The sequence below is a fragment of the Herpailurus yagouaroundi genome, unplaced genomic scaffold (genome assembly GCF_014898765.1).
Source record: "Herpailurus yagouaroundi ecotype Mexico unplaced genomic scaffold, PumYag 159, whole genome shotgun sequence".
NCBI lineage: Eukaryota > Metazoa > Chordata > Mammalia > Carnivora > Felidae > Herpailurus > Herpailurus yagouaroundi.
This window is the reverse complement of record NW_024412400.1, coordinates 77,329,106-77,346,975: the sequence shown is the minus strand read 5'-3', so window position 1 is coordinate 77,346,975 and position 17,870 is coordinate 77,329,106. Positions and strand designations below refer to the sequence as shown.

At 38.9% G+C, this 17,870-nt stretch overlaps 1 protein-coding gene across 6 annotated transcripts in view; it reads right to left on the bottom strand.

The window, feature by feature from the left end:
- MAP3K13 (mitogen-activated protein kinase kinase kinase 13) overlaps nt 1–17,870 on the bottom strand; it is a 171,278-nt gene that overhangs the window by 128,330 nt on the left and 25,078 nt on the right. For 4 of the 6 annotated variants that reach the window (XM_040480993.1, XM_040480995.1, XM_040480992.1 and 1 more), the window contains one exon: nt 15,437–15,564. The exons of 1 other annotated variant lie outside the window; for it this stretch is intronic. The gene's annotated coding sequence lies outside the window, so the exon portion shown is untranslated. Of the gene's footprint in view, nt 1–14,868; nt 15,417–15,436; nt 15,565–17,870 lie in introns of those variants that run through there. One more of the 6 variants, XM_040480999.1, reaches the window with a different exon arrangement.

The following is a 17,870-nucleotide window of genomic DNA, read 5'->3' as shown; positions in this document are numbered from 1 at the left end:
TTTAACGTTTATTTATTGCTGAGAGACAGAGACAGAGCATGAGCAGGGGAGGGGCAGAGAGGGAGGGAGACACAGAATCTGAAGCAGGCTCCAGGCTCTGAGCTGTCAGCACAGAACCCCATGCGGGGGTCAAACCCACGAACTGCAAGATCATGACCTGAGCCAAAGTTGGACGCTTAACTGACTAAGCCACCCAGGCGCCCTGTTCTTTATACATTTCTACTGGCATTACATATCGACTTCTTGAGATCTCTTTCCTTGAACAGAGAGAGCCTTGGGCCAAATTTTGGTTTAGGTGAAGTTTGGCTTTGTTTTCCTTCTACCTTCTTTTCTGGTTCTTCTATTTCTTATGTGACAATTCACATTCCATGAAAATCAGTTCATGGGGAGCAACAGCAGGCAGAGGAATATAATTAGGACAGGGAACCATGAGTCAGAAACTAGAAATGCCACAGAAAAGCATCTCCAGCAATTAGGAACTGGGAGGAGTGAGGGCAATCTGAGTGAAGTAAAGGGTTAACAATTTTGAGTTTGACAGGCAGTGAGGAAGCAGGGCAGAGCAGACTAGCAGAGTACAATGCTTTGCACCTTCAATCACCCATTATTTCTTTTACTATGGTGAATTCCAATCTAATATGACATTGACTTAGAATCCTCCTAGTAGTAATAATTCCAACAGTTGGCTGGCTGACCAGTCATTTGGAGTGAAGTGTGATCACAGTTCTTTGGCAGAGGGTTTTCTTTATTCTGGTTGTTGAAATAGACGCAATGATATTAACTCACATTAAAGAGGGAGAAACTGATCGTTAATTTATTGCACCTCTCAAAAATAGTATGTTTTGAGGAAAGAACCAAAGCAACAACTTCTCCAAGTATATTCTATGGCATACTGACTCCTGCGGTTTAGCTGAATGCTCCAGAGGAAAACAAGGATTCTGCGGTCAAAAACTTAGGGGAATGTTACATGACATTCTTACTAGAAACATCAACATATTAAAGATCCTGAGAAGCCTTGTAGTAAATATATAAACTCATTCAATGTTATTTACTTTTGTGGTTAGTGCTTTTAGTGTCCTGTTCAAGAAGTCTTTGCATACCCCAAGACTGCAAAGATATTTTCCATTGTTTTTTTCTATCTTTCTGGTTCTGGGTTTTATGTTTAGATCTATAATCAATGTCTATTTAATTTTTGTGTATGGAAAGATAAAGACATGACAGTTCTTTTCTTTCTATCCCATAGGAAAATCCATTTGGTCCAGCAACATGTTTAAAAAGACTCCCTTTGTCATTGAACTGATGTGCCACCTTGATCAAATATCAATTGACCTTATATGTGTAGGTCTATTTCTGGACATTCTATTCTGCCCCCTTGATATATTCATCTATTCTTAGAGCAATAACTGTTAACAGTATAACAATATATAACAATAATAACAGTTGATAGCTTTTTTAATTTTTTAAATGTTTATTTTAGAGAGACAGAGCACAAACAGGGGAGGGCCAGAGAGAGAGGGAGACACAGAATGGAAGCAAGCTCCACGCTCTGAGCTGTCAGTACAGAACCCGAAGTGGGACTCGAACCCACGAACTGTGAGATGATGCATGACCTAAGCCAAAGTCAGCTGCTCAACCGACTGAGCCACCCAGGAGTCCCAATAGTTGATAGCTTTATAGTTAAGTCTTAAAAGCACATATTATAAATCATCCAACTTGTTCTTTTTCAAGATTTTAGTTATTCAATATCCATTACATTACCAGATAAATTTTAGAATCAGCTTGACAATTTCTTCAAAAACACCTGCTGGAATTTTGATAGGAATTGCACTGGCTCTATAAATTTATTTAAGGAGAACTGGCATCTTAACAATTTTGAGTTTTATAATCCATGATCATGTTTTTTTGTTTGGTTTTGTTTTTTTTTTTTTTTGTTTTTTAAGATTGTTGATTGGTTGATTTTATAGTAGGCTCCATGCCCAATGTGGGGCTTGAACTCAGGACCCTGAGAGTAAGAGTTGCATATTCTACCAACTAAGTCAGCCTGGTGCCCCAGTGGTATTTTTATTGAGCTTTTTAATTGTCGTCTTTCATTTTTCTCAGTAATGTTTTGTATTTTTCAGTATAAAGGTCCTTGTGCTCTTTTTAAAGATTCATTGCTATGTATTTGATATTTTTAATGGTGATATTTTCATCTATTTTCTAATTGTTTTATGTGTCCTAATTATTTCCAATATAAGTTTTTATATTGACTAACTGGTGACCTTGCAAAATTCATTAATTAGTTCAAATAGCCTTTTATAGATTCTACAGGGGTTCCTGTATACACAATCATACGATATGTAAATAATGACACTTTTGCTTCCTTTCTGGACTTTGGCCTTTTATTTCTTTTTCTTGCCTTATCATACTGGTTCTATATTAAGCACCTAATATACATCATCTCATTTAATCTTTACAACAATTCATTGTTATTACTATTTATGTAAGGCAAGAAAACTGAGACTCAGAAATGTTCAGTAACTTGCCCACTCAAGATTGCACAACTATTAACAGATCTAGAATTCAACCCCAGGCACTTTTACTCCAAACATGTACCAGTGACCCCTAGCTTATGAGTTTGGAAAACTGAGAGGCACAAAAGCCAAAAAAAATGTTATCAAATTAATAATGGGAAAAAATCCCATCAAAGGCAAAGGATATGAACAATTCACAGAAAAAAAAGAGCAGGTTTCTTTTAAATATGAAAAGATGCTCAACCCCGCTCATAAGGAGAGATACACACATTAAAACAATGCTAAAATGATGCAGCCTCTATGGACAGAAGTATGTAATTACTGAAAAATTGAAAAATATAACTACCATGTGATTCAACAATCTCACTTCTGGGTATATATCCAAAAAAACTGAAAGCAGGATGACCTCAAAATGTTATCTGCACACCCATATTCATAGCAGCATTATTCACAACAGCCAAGAAGCAGAAACAATCCAAGTGTCCATCAATGGACAAATGGATAAATAAACTGTGGTATACAATGGAATGTTATTCAACCTTAAAAGGGAAGGAAATCCTGTGATTTGCTATAATACAGGTGAAACTTGAGGACTTTACACAAAGTGAAATAAGCCAATCACAAAAAGACAAAAACGGTGTGATTCCACTCATATGTGGTATGTAAAGTAATCAAACTCATAGAGATAGAAAGTAGAGTGGTGGTTGCCAGGGGATGGAGGGAGGGGGAAATGGGGAGTTGTTATTTAGTGGGTATAGAGTTTCAGTTTGGCAAGGTGAAAAAGTTCTGGAGATCTGTTTCACAACAATGTTAATATACTTATTACTGTGGAACTGAGCACTTAAAAATGGTTAAGATGGTAAATTTTATATTCTGTGTTTCTCATCACAACTTAAATTTAAAAATTATTTTTAAAAACTTTAACAAATTTTATTATGAATTCTAAAAAAAGCTATGCTGAACCATTTTTTAACCTATCAGGTGGGCAAAAATCCAAAAGTCTGATAACACTCTCTTAGTTGGCAAGGATATGAGAAACAGTATTTTTTTACTCACTGCTGGTAGAGTACAAATTGGTACAAACCCTGGGAAAGGCGACTAAGCAATATTTATGGCACCTTTTGTTACAGCTATTATACTGTGATAAATTTAATCTTGGAGATATATTGTATGCACGTATGAAATGATATATGCATGGGTTATGAACTTCAGCATTATTTACAGTGGGAAGATACTGGAAACAACCAAAATGCCCATCACTAAGTGACTAGTTGGATAAATTACAATACATCCATACAATGGAATACTATACAGCTATTTAAAAGTGAAGACATTGGGGCGCCTGGGTGGCGCAGTCGGTTAAGCGTCCGACTTCAGCCAGGTCACGATCTCGCGTCCGTGAGTTCGAGCCCCACGTCGGGCTCTGGGCTGATGGCTCAGAGCCTGGAGCCTGTTTCCGGTTCTGTGTCTCCCTCTCTCTCTGCCCCTCCCCCGTTCATGCTCTGTCTCTCTCTGTCCCAAAAATAAATAAACGTTGGAAAAAAAAAATAAAAAAAAAAATAAAAGTGAAGACATTAAAAAAAAATAAAAATAAATAAAAGTGAAGACATTCAACATATATTACAAATTAAAAAATAAGAGTATGTGTAACAGTATTTGTAAAAAGGACAAAAGAATCTGTGTATAGTTTTATATTTCCCGGCATGTACATCAAGAAACTCTGGAAGGATACATCGAATAGTAATAATAATAGCAGTTTGGGGCCCTGAATGGAAACTGAATGGATAGAGGACTGGTAAGGAAAGAAGACTTTTCAATGCAGTTTTCTATAAATTTTGGTTTGGGAGTCATGTGAATATATCGCCTATTCAAAAAATTAACTAAAAAATTTCTATGCTTAAAAATAAATTTTAATGGCACTGACATTAATATATTCGTAAAATGAGTATTTACGAAGTGTCTACTATATGTCAAGTAGGTACTATCTTGGACACTGGCGATATAGCACTGAACAAGACAAGCTTCTTATATTCTAGTGGGAAAGAATGTATATGTTGATTTTATTTAAAAAAATATATACACACATATAATTCTGAATATTATATATATTCATGTATATATTCATTCATATATAGCATGTACATTTGACTATATGTCGTATGTGTGTATACATATATTTTTTTTCGATAAAATGAATTCAATAGTGCTAGGTAGCGGGGCGCCTGGGTGGCTCAGTCGGTTAAGTGTCGGACTTCAACTCAGGTCACAATCTCGCGGTCCGTGAGTTCGAGCCCCGCGTCGGGCTCTGTGCTGATGGCTCAGAGCCTGGAGCCTGTTTCAGATTCTGTGTCTCCCTCTCTCTGACCCTCCCCCCGTTCATGCTCTGTCTCTCTCTGTCTCAAAAATAAATAAACGTTAAAAAAAAAAATTAAAAAAACAATAGTGCTAGGTAACTTTTTTTTTTTAACTTTTTAAAATTTATTTTAGAGACAGAGCATGAACAGGGGAGGGTCAGAGAGAGGGAGACACAGAATCTGAAACAGGCTCCAGGCTCCGAGCCGTCAGCACAGAGCCCGACGCGGGGCTCGAACTCACGGACCGCGAGATCGTGACCTGAGTTGAAGTCCGACACTTAACCGACTGAGCCACTCAGGCGCCCCCGGCTATTGTTAAAAGTCAATTCAGGTAAAGGAAAAAAGGGCAATGTGGCAGAAGTTGGGCGGTAGTGCCTCGGAAGAGGAGGTATTTGAGTAGAGCTCTGAATGAAAAGAAGGAAGAAACAATACAGGGAAGAGCTTTCCAGGCAGCAAAGACCCTGAGGCATGAACAAGTCTGCTGTGTTCCAGAAGCAGTAAAAACACTTAGCTGGAGCAAACTGTGTGAGGGGAACAATGGTAGATAATGATGTTAAACAGATGGTCAGAAGGTAGATCATGTGGGCTTTGTAGGGCAGGAGCAAGGGTTTCGATGTTAGAGGCTCTTACAGAAGGTTTTTAAAAATATCTGAAAGGAGCCCAGAAGGCTAGGAAGAAGGTCGAGTAGGAGGACCCTGAGCTCACCTTGTCCCATGGATGCAACCAGAGAACACTCACATCAGTGTAAGTAACCCAGAAAATGACCCGAAGACTGGCAGAGCAAACTCTACAACTAAATGTAAAGAAGAGGCCACATCAAAGAAGATAGGAAGGTCAGAGATGCAGTGGGAAAGCTAAATGGACCCACAGGACTGTCTGCCTGAGGGAGGGACGAGCGAACTCAGAGAAGGGAAGAAATAGATGTCATAGTGTCCCGGTGTCATAACCTGGAAGCCCACAAGGGGAAGATGAATCCCCATAACATTTGGCTTTGAAAACCAGAGGGGCTGGATTTTGCGAGTACTTACAATCAGTGGGACTTAAAGCCTGGAATTTTAAAAATCAGTGAGCTCAGTTCTGGGGGAGCTTTGGAGAGTGATAGGAAACTGCGGAGACAGCACAATAAACAGCTCAGGAAGATACAACATGGAAGCAGTAGTTTGAAAATGCCTGGGGCATATGGGAAGGAGAGGTATTTACTCATCTTAGAGCCTGTCCTGGAGAGTTAGGGATTATAGGGAGACTCCTGCAGGAACAAAGGAGCTGGCAGGTGCTATTTCCGTCACCTGCCCCCCGGCATAAATACACAGTCACCTGCACAGCACCAACATTCCCTACCTAGCTTGCTTACACCAAGCCCTGGCCCCCTTTAGCCAAGCTTGCCTCAGTCCAGGTGCTGCAGGTCCCCTCCCCAAGACACCTAAGCAAACCTTGCAAACACCATGTCTTCTGACCCATGTACTTTATGGAGCCTCAATCCTGACAGCAGGAGCAGTGGGTCCCCTTTCATAGAGGCCCTGCACACACTTGTTAAAACTGCATGCACCACGTCCATGTATTTTATGGATTAGCCCAGCCAGTCCTGTTCCCAGCAGCAGAGGCACATCCCTTCTTCCCATGTCCAAATCTTACAGACACTATAGCCTTGCCCCGAAGCATGTTGCAGATCTACCCTCTCCAATAGACTTTCTTTTTTTTAATGTTTTATTTATTCTTGAGAGAGAGAGAGAGACAGAGACAGAGAGAGACAGAGCAGAGCATGAGTGAGGGAGGGTCAGAGAGAGAGAGGGACACAGAATCTGAAGCAGACTTCAGGCTCTGAGCTGTCAACACAGAGCACAACATGGGGCTCGAACTCACTAGCTGTGAGATCATGACTTGAGCCGAAGTTGGATGCTCAACCGACTGAGCCACCCAGGCGCCCCTAGCCCCTCCAACAGGCTATCAGTTAGAGTCCATTCAAACCAGGGCCACAAGCCTGGCAGTGTGCAAGCAGCCCCGACAGGGGCCAGCACCAATCCAAAGAGATTCCTGCCCTGGGGACAAGGAAAGATACACACACAAATCAGACTATGGCCCCACAAATGTGCTGGGGCAGACAGCTGGTCTGATTGCAGGTCTCCTCCAACAACAAAAACTTCTTAGGAGACAAACAGGGAAAGCGCCCTGCAGTTTGGTGCTACTACATCTCTGGCAAATGCCTGGTCTGACTAAACTCAAGCCAAAGGCAGCCCCAGATTGGCCCACTAACAACATAGGTACCAAACCCTGCCCACAACAGGCAAAGAGAGCCATTGGAGATGACTGGACTGAGGGAAAAAGCAGCTCAGTCACAACAGCCAAAAAGTAGCATACAACACACATACGAGACACCCCTGCAGTGCCAGGTTCTAGAGAGGACACTGCATTGTAGAGCACTACAGGATCTCTTCTTCATAAGGCCAATGCTTTCAAGGTCAGGAGACATAGCTGACTTTTCTAACACAGAGAAACAGACATAGAGAGTTAGACAAAATGAGAAAAGAGAGGAATATGTCCCAAATGAAAGAACAGGATAAAATCACAGCATGAGAATGAAATGAAATGGAGATAGGTAATATGCTGGTAAAAAATTTCAAGTAACAGTCACAAAGATACTCACTGGACTTGAGAAAAAAGTGGAGGACATCAATGAGACTGTTAACAAACAGATAAAAAAGAACCAATCAGAGATGAAGAAAATAATAAATGAAAATAAAAATCTAGTAGATGGAATAAATGGCAGACTAGAGGAAGCAGAAGAATGAATCATCAATCTGGAGGAAAGAGTAATGAAAAAGCTGAGCAGGTGACAGAACAAAATTATGCAAAATGAGAATAGACTTAGGGAACTCAGTGACTCCATCAAGCATAATAACATTCATATTATAGGGATCCTAGAAGAAGAAAGAGAAAAGGGGGCAGAAAATTTATCTGAAGAAAAAATAGCTGAAAACATCCCAAATCAAGGGAAGGAAACAGAAATTCAGATCCAAAAGGCACAGAGATCCCCCAACAAAATCAACCCAAACAGGTCCAAACCAAGACATATAGTAATTAAAATGGCAAAAAAGTAGTGATAAAGAGAGAATTTTAAAAGAAGCAAGAGAAAAAGAAGACCCTTGCATACAAGGGAAACCTTGTAAGGCTGTTAGCAGAAATTCTGGAGGCCAGAAAGGAGTGGCATGATATATTTAATGGGCTGAAAGGAAAAAAATCTGTAGCCAAGAACACTCTATCCAGCAAGACTATCATTCAGAATAGAAGGAGAAATAGAGTTTCCCAGACAAACAAAAATTAAAGAAATTCATGACCATTTAACCAGCCCTACAAGAAATGTATGCTTTGAGTGGAAAGGAAAGACCATAAGTATGAGTAAGAAAAGTAGGAAGCACAAAAGCAGTAAAGTATATCTGTATTAATCAGTCACAGGACTCACACACACACAAAAGAATGTAAGGTATGACACTATATACCTAAAACGTTGAGAGGAGGAGGAGTAAAGAATGGGTTCAGACTTAAGCAACCATCAACTTAATATTGACTTCTATATGCAAAAGATGTTTTATATACAGACCTAATGGTAACCACAAATCAAAAACCAGTAATAGATATGCAAAGAATAAAGAGCAATGAATCCAAGTATATCACTAAAGAAAGCCAACTTATCATGAGAGAAGAGAGCAAGAGAAGGTACAGAAAAGAATATGCTGCCTACAAGAGACTCATTTCAGACCTATAGACACATGCAGATTGAAAGTGAGGTCATGGAGAAACAGTTATCATGCAAACTTATGAGGAAAGAAAGCCAGGGTAGCAATGCTAAAAGTAAACAAAATAGACTAAACAAAGACTGTAACAAGAGACAGAGAAGAACACTATATAATCATGAAAGGGGACAATCCAACAAGAAGACATAACAATTGTAAATATTTATGCACCCAACATGGAAGATCCTATATACATAAAACAGTTAGTAACAAATATAAAGGAACTTATCAATAGTAATACAATAATAGTAGGGGATTCTAACACTCCACTGACAACATCAGACAGATCATCCAAACAGAAATCAATAAGGAAACAGTGGCTTTGAATGATACATTGAATCAGATGGCTCTAACAGATATATTCAGAACCTTCCATCCTAAAAAAGCAGAATACACATTCTTTTCAAGTGCACACAGAACATTCTCCAGAATAGATCATATATTAGGCCACAAAACAAGACTCAACAAATGCACAAAGATTCAAGTCATAACACGCATTTTTCGGACCACAACACTATGAAACTAGAAATCAACCACAAGAAAAAAAATCTCAAAGACCACAAATACATACAGATTAAATTACATGGAGACAAATGAAAATGAAAATACAATGGTCTAAAACAAAAGTGGTTTTGTTTTTATTTTAATTAACAAAAGTGGTTCTAAGAGGGTAGTTTATAACAATACAGGCCTACCTCACGAAGCAAGAAAACAACTCAACCTAACCTTACACCTAAAGGACCTAGAAAAGAACAACAAACAAAACTCAAAACCAGCACCAGCTGAAAGAAGGAAACAATAAAGATTAGACCAGAAATAAATGATACAGAAATGAAAAAACAGAAACAATAGATCAATGAAACCAGGAACTGGTTCTTTGAAAAAAATCAACAAAATTGATAAACCTCTAGCCAGATTCATAAAAAGAGAGAGGGAGGACTCAAGTAAACAAAATCAGAAAGAGGGGAAATAACAACCAATACCACAAAAACACAAACAATTGTAGGAGAATATTATGAAAAATTATATGACAACAAATTGGACAATCTAGAAGAACTGGATGAATTCCTAGAAACACATAAACTACCAAAAATGAAGCAGAAGAAATAGAAAATTTTAACAAACCAATTACCAGTAATGAAATTGAATCAATAATCAAAAAACTCACAACAAACAAAAGTCCAGGACCAGATGGCTACACAGCTGAATTCTACCAAACACTTAAAGAAGAGCTAATACCTATTCTTCCCAAACTTTTCCAAAAAATAGAAGAGGAAGGAAAGCTTCCAAATTCATTCTATGAGGCCAACATTACCCTGACACAGAAACCAGATTAAGACATCACCAAATAAGAGAACTACAGGCCAATATCTCTGATGAACATAGATCAAAAACCTTCAACAAAATATTAGCAACCTGAACCCAATAATACACTAAAAAAAATCATTCACCATGATCAAGTGGAATTTATTCCTGGGATGCAAGACTGGTTCAATATTCACAAATCAGTCAATATGATACATCACATCAACAAGAGAAAGGATAAGAACCATACGATAATTTCAATAGATTCAGAAGCATTTGACAAACTACAACACCCATTCATGATAAAAACCTTCAATGAAGATTAGAAGGAACATACCTCAACATATTAATGGCCTCATATGAAAAACCCACAGCTAACATCATACTTGATGGGGAAAAACTGAGAGCTTTTCCCCTAAGTTCAATAACAAGACAAGGATGTCCACTCTCATCACTTTTATTCATCATAGTACTGGAAATCCTAGCCATAGCAATCAGATAAGAAAAAGCTGGTAAGGAAAAAGTAAAACGTTTGCTATTTGCAGATGATATGATACTTTATGTAGAAAATCTGAGATACTCCACCAAACAACTACTAGAATTGATAAATGAATTCAGTAAGGTCTCAGGATATAAAAATCAATGTACAGAAATCCATTGCATTTTTAAAGTTTATTTATTTTAAGAGAGCAAGAGAGCAAGCATGGGTGTCAGAGATACAGAGAGGGAGAGAGAGTACCCTAAGTTCATACTCACGAACCATGAGATCATCACCTGCACTGAAATCAAGAGTCTGATGCTGAACTTACTGAGCCACCCAGGTGCCCCTAATCCACTGCATTTCTATATACTAATAATGAAGCAGCAGAAAGAGAAATTTAAAAAACTACCCCATTTCAACTGCACCAAAAATAATACCTAGGAATAAACTTAACCACGAGGTGAAAGACCTGTACTCTGAAAACTATAAAACATGGATGAAAGAAATTGAAGATGACACAAAGAAATATAAAGACATTTCATGCTCATTAATTGGAAGATCAAATATTGTTAAAATGTCCATACTACCCCAAGTAATCTACATACTTAATGCAATCCCTATCAAAATACCACCAGCATTTTTCACAGAACTAGAACAAACAATCCTAAAATTTGTATAGAACCACAAAGACTCTGAGTAGCCAAAGCAATCTTGAAAAACAAAACAAAACTGGAGATATTACAATTTCAGACTTTAAGTTATATTACAAAGCTGTAGTAATCAAAACGGTATGGTACTGGCACAAAAATAGACACATAGATCAATAGAACAGAATAAAAGGCCTAGAAATAAACCTATATTATATGGTCAATTAGTCTTCAACAAAGCAGGAAAGAATATCTAATGGGAAAAAGTCGCTTCAACAAATGGTGTTGGAAAAACTGGACAGGTACATACAAAAGAATGAAACTGGACCACTTTTTTACACCATACACAAAAATAAACTCAAAGTGGATCAAAGACCTAAATATGAGGCCTAAAACCATAAAAATCCTAAAGAGAGCCAAGGCAGTAATTTTTCTGACATTGGCCATAACAACAAAGCAGAATACACATTCTTTTCAAGTGTATATAGAACATTCTCCAGACAGATCACATATTAGGCCACAAAACAAGTCTCAAAAAATGCAAAAGGATTGAAGTCATAACATGCATTTTTCAGGCCACAGATATGTCTCCTGAAGAAAGATAAACAAAAGCAAAAATAAACTATTGGGACATCAAAATAAAAAGCTTCTGTACAGCAAAGGAAATAATCAACAAAACTAAAAGACAACTTACTGAATGGGAGATGATATTTGCAAATGACATATCCAATTAAAGGTCAGTATCCAAAATATATGAAGGACTTATACAAGTCAACACCAAAAAAAAAAAAAAAAAAAAAAAATTCAATTAAAATATGGGCAGAAGACACGAACAGGTATTTCTCCAAAGAAGACATACAAATGGCCAACAGACATAAAAAGATGCTCAACATCACTCATCATCAGGGAAATACAAATCAAAAGCCCAATGAGATATCACCTCGCACCTGTCAGAATGGCTAAAATAAAAAACTCAAGAAACAACAAGTACTGGTGAGGATGTAGAGAAAAAGGAACCCTCGTGCATTGTGGGTGGCAATACAAACTGGTGTAGCTACAGTGTAAGACAGTATGGAGGTTTCTCATTAAAAATAGAGCTACCTTGGGGCACCTGGGTGGCTCAGTCAGTTAAGTGTCTGACTCTTGATCTCAGCTCAGGTCATAATCTCAAGGTTTGTGAGTTCAAGCCCCGCATGAGGCTCTGTGCTTACATCGCAGAGCCTGCTTGGGATTCTGTCTCTCCTTCTCTCTGCCCCTCCCTTGCTGTGCTCTCTGTCTCTCTCCAAATAAATTAACTAAAAAGTTTTTAATTAAAAAAAAAAATAGAGCTACCACATGCTCCAGCAATTGCACTACTGGGTATTTACACAAAGAATACAAAAACACTAATTCAAAGGGTTACATGCATTCCTATGTTTATTGCAGCACAATTTACAACAGTCAAATTATAGAAGCAGCCCAAGTGTCCATTAATAGATGAATAAAGAAGATGTGGTGTGTGTGTGTGTGTGTGTGTGTGTGTGTATGGATGGATCTAGAAAGTATAATGCTAAGTGAAATAAGCCAGTCAGAAAGAGAAATACCATATGATTTCACATGTATGTGGAATGTAAGAAACAAAACAGGACCTCCTGGTTGGCTCATTTGGTTGAGCGTCTGACTCTTGATTTCAGCTCAGGCTCATGATCCCAGGGTCCAGCATGGATCAACCCCCACATTGGGGCTCCAACATCAGGACTCCAACAGAGCCTGCTTGGGATTCTTTCTTTCTCTCTCTCTCCCCCCCCCCCCTTCTGCCCCTCTCTCCCCTGCTTATGATCTCTCTCTAAAAAAAAAAAAAAAAAAAAAAAAAAACAAAAATAAAAATAAAAGACACAAAAACCAAAAACCTTTCTTTTAATATGGAGATCAAACGGGGGGGTGGGGGGGGGGGGGGGGGGGGGGATGGGTGAAATAGGTGAAGGAAATTAAGAGTACACTTAGCACGATGAGAACGGAGTAATGTATAGAATTGTTGAATCACTATATTGTACAAGTGAAACTAATATAACACTATACATTAACTACATTGGAATTAAAAAAAAAAAAGAAAACGGGCACCCTTTCTACTCAGCTCCCATGAAGGGAGGGGGGCATGACTTAGCAGACACCTGGGGATGAAGAGAACATCACCATCCTGTGGTTCAGGGTTTGTGTGAGGTCCCAAATCCTTTCCATCCAGGAGCAGTGAACCAAAGTTTCATCTGTGGCCTTGTGTCCTTTCCTAGCACCAAAGAGCCTTCCAACAGACCTCAGGCTTAGACAGAACCCTAACTATAAAAATGTCAATTAAAATAGAAAAACAAATGAAAAAATATCCAAAATGGTCTTACGATTCAGCTGGTACACCCTTGTATGGCCTTCCAGGTTAAAAGATTGAAAGAGCTTCTTCCCTGGCAATAGAGCCACCTACCATGCTGGCTCCCTTCCTAGGACCTTTCCACCACTGCCCACCAACAACCAACAACTATAAGTAACCTGGCCCAGGAGAGGCTATTGAGTGGGAGGAATGAATCAGCTCAGGAACCAAGAATCATGGAGATTCAGCAAGCTAAAGAGTGAGTAAAGGTTTCACTTTATTACAGTCCTAGAACCTGCTTAGGACAGTGTGTCTTGGGCTTCTATTCCACCCATGGTCAGTTGGGGCCAATTACCATCATCTGGGCTTCCGCTCAGTCCTGCAGAAATATGAGGCAGTCTAGAGAAAGACTGGATGTCCCTGAGATCTGAGATAAAGACAGAGGAAAGGGGAAACCATGTGTACTTACTTCTGCATAAACAATGTGTATCCTCAGCACTCCTTGATTGATTTGAAAGGCTACTGGCTAAACAGGTGGCATTTATAACTTTTATATATTAACGACATCAAGCTTTGTTTCTATATTAAAAGTCATAAAATTGTCCTGTACCAGGAGTGTTTTTTTTTAAATACATGTGGCAAAACAGAAAAAGAAAATATCAATTTCTCCAACACCAAATGCAAACTTAACATTCTTAGAGCCGCATTCAATAAAGTCAATGTTTGTGTAACGATGTGTGTAGTTCCTGGAATCTTTATCAACGTTGAACAGCAACAGCTGAAATACAACAATTCCAATTTAATATATGAAATTTTATTGTACTGGGAATTTAGACTGGGAAATTAGTATGCATGTCAAAATCTTAAAACAGATTTCTGCAAAGTTGCATGAAATTCCTAAAGCTGCTTGCCATTTCCCTCTAGTTCACCAAGTCCCTCCCCTTTGAAAACACTTCATGCTGTTCTTAAATCTAGGCTCTCAACAGCTTATTACATTGTATTAAGTTCTACTTTATTTTCATTCATTTCATTTCTTTGGATCACAAAACCCCCAGTTTGTCTGAAAGACTATTAAATATTTGCTAACATAAACTTGTAACATGAACCTGAACTAAAGGAAAAGCCGCTGGAAAGAGCACAGGGGAGAAATCTAAGCACTACCTAAGATTATTTCTAGGTATTATTTTCTGGCCGCAAACATCTTCATTCAGCCAAAGACAAGACATTAAAAGCCATCTTATGCAAGCAGGACCCGTTTTAGCAGAACACCTGCTGAAAAATTTCATGGTGTTCCTCTTCATTTTTTAAAATGCTGAAGCTTTCTTTTAACTAAGTGCAGTTACACAAGATTTACACCAGGCAAGACCTTATTTTAATCTAAGATGGAAATTATTCCCACAATCTTTCTACATTGGAATGTATTTAAAAAAAAAAAAATTACTTACACCACACAGCAAAGTGAAATCTGGACAGACAGCATGAAACTACCGGCAGCCACCTATTTCCTCACAGACTAAACTTTGTTCCCTTCCTGGCTGTTTCTGGATCAGGTTCACACTGATACACGTTTACTGTGGCCTTGGAAGCTACCACCCAGTGGAGCGAGGTGGGAGGGTTTGTTAATTTAACTACTGCTTGACCACTATTTAGCAGCAGCTTCTTTAAGGTCGAGTTCAACGTGTTTAAAGAGACAAACGCAAGGAAGATCATAAGGTGAGCCTGAAAAATCTCATAATCTCTGATAGTTGGGCTTTGGTTTCTGAGGACGTTTCTTTCCCATATGTTCCTGGGGAAAAACTAATATAGTCGTTCCTCTGAGCTTCAAAAACCGTGTTTTCTTTTAATAAAAGTTTTCTCTTGTCCTTAGAATCTATACATTGTGCAATCATGGCAAAAAAGAGGCCAGAAAGTTGCTTCTCCCCCACCTTCATTCCCTCTCTTTCACTAGTTAGGGGAATAATGCAGAGTTCTTGTTAAACTTAGTTCTTTCTGACATTGAAACCACCTGCTTACCTAAGAGTAAAAGTGGATCCCGAATTCTGTTCTTGGCAAGATAAAATGTTATGCTGCTTCATCTTCTTCCACATCCCCAAGCTTCTTTCTCTTCTGAGCTACTGTATTTCTGTAATTTGTAGCATTAGCTGTTGAAGCAGAAACCATTTATTATGTACTTACTGCACTAATCACTTTATAAACATTATCTCATTCTCTCCTAGGCAACATATTTGGGGATCATCTTCAATTCTTCTTAGTCTGCTTCTCTATCCAATTAGCCCCTTCTCTATCCTGGTGATCTTCTGCAGTTAGAACTGTGGTAGGCAGAATAATGGTCCCCCACAAAGATGTCCATTCTCTTATCACCAGAAGCTGTGAATATGTTACTTTACATGGCACAGGGGACTTTGGCAATGTGGTTAAGGTTAAGGACTTTTAGATGAGGAGATCATCCAGATGGGGCCAACCTGACCACACGAATCCTTTAAAAGCAGTGAGCCTGGGGAGCCTGGGTGGCTCAGTCAGTTGAGCATCTGACTTCAGCTCAGGTCACGATCTCACGGTTCGTGGATTCGAGCCCCGCATCCCCGCATCGGGCTCTGTGCCGACAGCTCAGAGCCTGGAGCCTGTTTCAGATTCTGTGTCTCCCTCTCTCTCTGCCCCTCCTCCACTCTCACTCTGTCTCTCAAAAGAGAATAAATGTTAAAAAAAAAAAAAAAAAGGTTTTTAAAAGCAGTGAGCCTTTCTCAGCTGTGGTCAGTGAGGACTGGACTTGCTTCTGCTGGCTTTGAAGGGGAAGGAAGGGAACCACTAGAAGCTAGAAAAGGCAGGAAAACAGATTCTCTTCTAGATCCTCCAGAAAGGGATGCAGCCCTGATGATACCACAGTTTTAGCCTACTGAGATCCGTGTTGGATTTTTTTTTTCCTAATGTTTATTTATTTTGAGAGAGAGAGAACACGCGTGCAAGTGGGGGAGGGGCAGAGAGAGAGAGAGAGAGAGAGAGAGAGAGAGAGAGAGAATCCCAAGCAGACTCCACCTTTCCAGTGCAGAGCCCACCTCGGGGCTAGATCCCATGAACGGTGAGATCATGACCTGAGCCAAAATCAAGAGTCAGGGGGCTAACGAAGCCACCCAGGCACCCCTTTGTGTTGGATTTCTCACCTACAGAACTGTAAGATAATAAATATGAATTGCTTTAGTCCGCTAAGTTTGTGATAATTCATCACGACCGCAATAGAAACATAATACAGGTACTTTAATTTCAAAATTAATTTCCTTTGAAAATATAATACCAAAACTGAATAGTATACTCCAAATGAAGTCTGATAAAGAAAAAGCTAATTGTAGAACTATTAAGTTCCTTATTCTGATGCTACACTTGGTGGACTCCTAACTTTTTGTCATACAAACTATATCACACCAGGTGCCTGACTCTACCCTCATTCTTTCTTTCAACTAATTTTGGAGATGAAATGCAGAGCTTTATGTTCAATTCAATTGAAATTTCACCTTATTTGTTCTAGCCCATCCTTCCCAACGATTATGTTTAATCATGCCTCTGTACTGTCATAGGAAGTACCTTTTTAAGCCTAACTGCATTTACTTAATTCTCATGTATCCATCAAGTTATTAGTAAATAAACATTGACCAATCAAGATCAAAAACAGAGTTCTGAAATGGAGGACAGATTTTTGTTATTAGAGATCTTCAGTTTGACACTGATCATGAAACAAAACTCTTTGGGAGGCACCTGGATGCTCAGTTGGTTAAGCATCCTACCCTTGACTTTAGCTCAGGTTATGATCTCATGGTTGGTGAGATCAAGCCCCACATCAGGCTCTGAGCTAACAGCATGGAGCCTGCTTGGGATTCTCTCTCTCCCTCTCTCTCTCTCTCTTTCCCCAATGCACGCTCACTCTCACACAATATATACATAAACATAAAAAAGGAAACTTCTTTGGGTACACAAGTTTGATCAGCTACAAACCACCTACTCTCATACAGCTTACTTTTTTTTTAATTTCTCACACATATCAAGAGAATAAAATGCCTTAATAAATAAAGATGTGTCCACAGCATACTGGAAATGGAGATGTGGTTAGGTTGATATGAGCAGTTTTTGTTTTTTAATAGTTTGGTGCTGTCTCAATGATTACCATTTTCTTTGTTAAGAGTTTACAAACTATTAGGGTGCCTGGATGGTTCAGTCAGTTAAGTGTCTGACTCTTGATCTTGGTTCAGATCATGATCTCATGGTTTGAGAGATTGAGCCCTGCCTTGGACTCTATGCTGACAAAGCAGTGCCTGCTTGGGTTTCTCTCTCTCCCTCCCTCTCTGCCCCTCCCCAACTGGCACTGTCTTTCTCTTTCTTTCTCAATAATTAAATAAATAAATAAGCAAACACTGTTTCCGATTCTGTGTCTCCCTCTCTCTCTGCCCCTCCCCCGTTC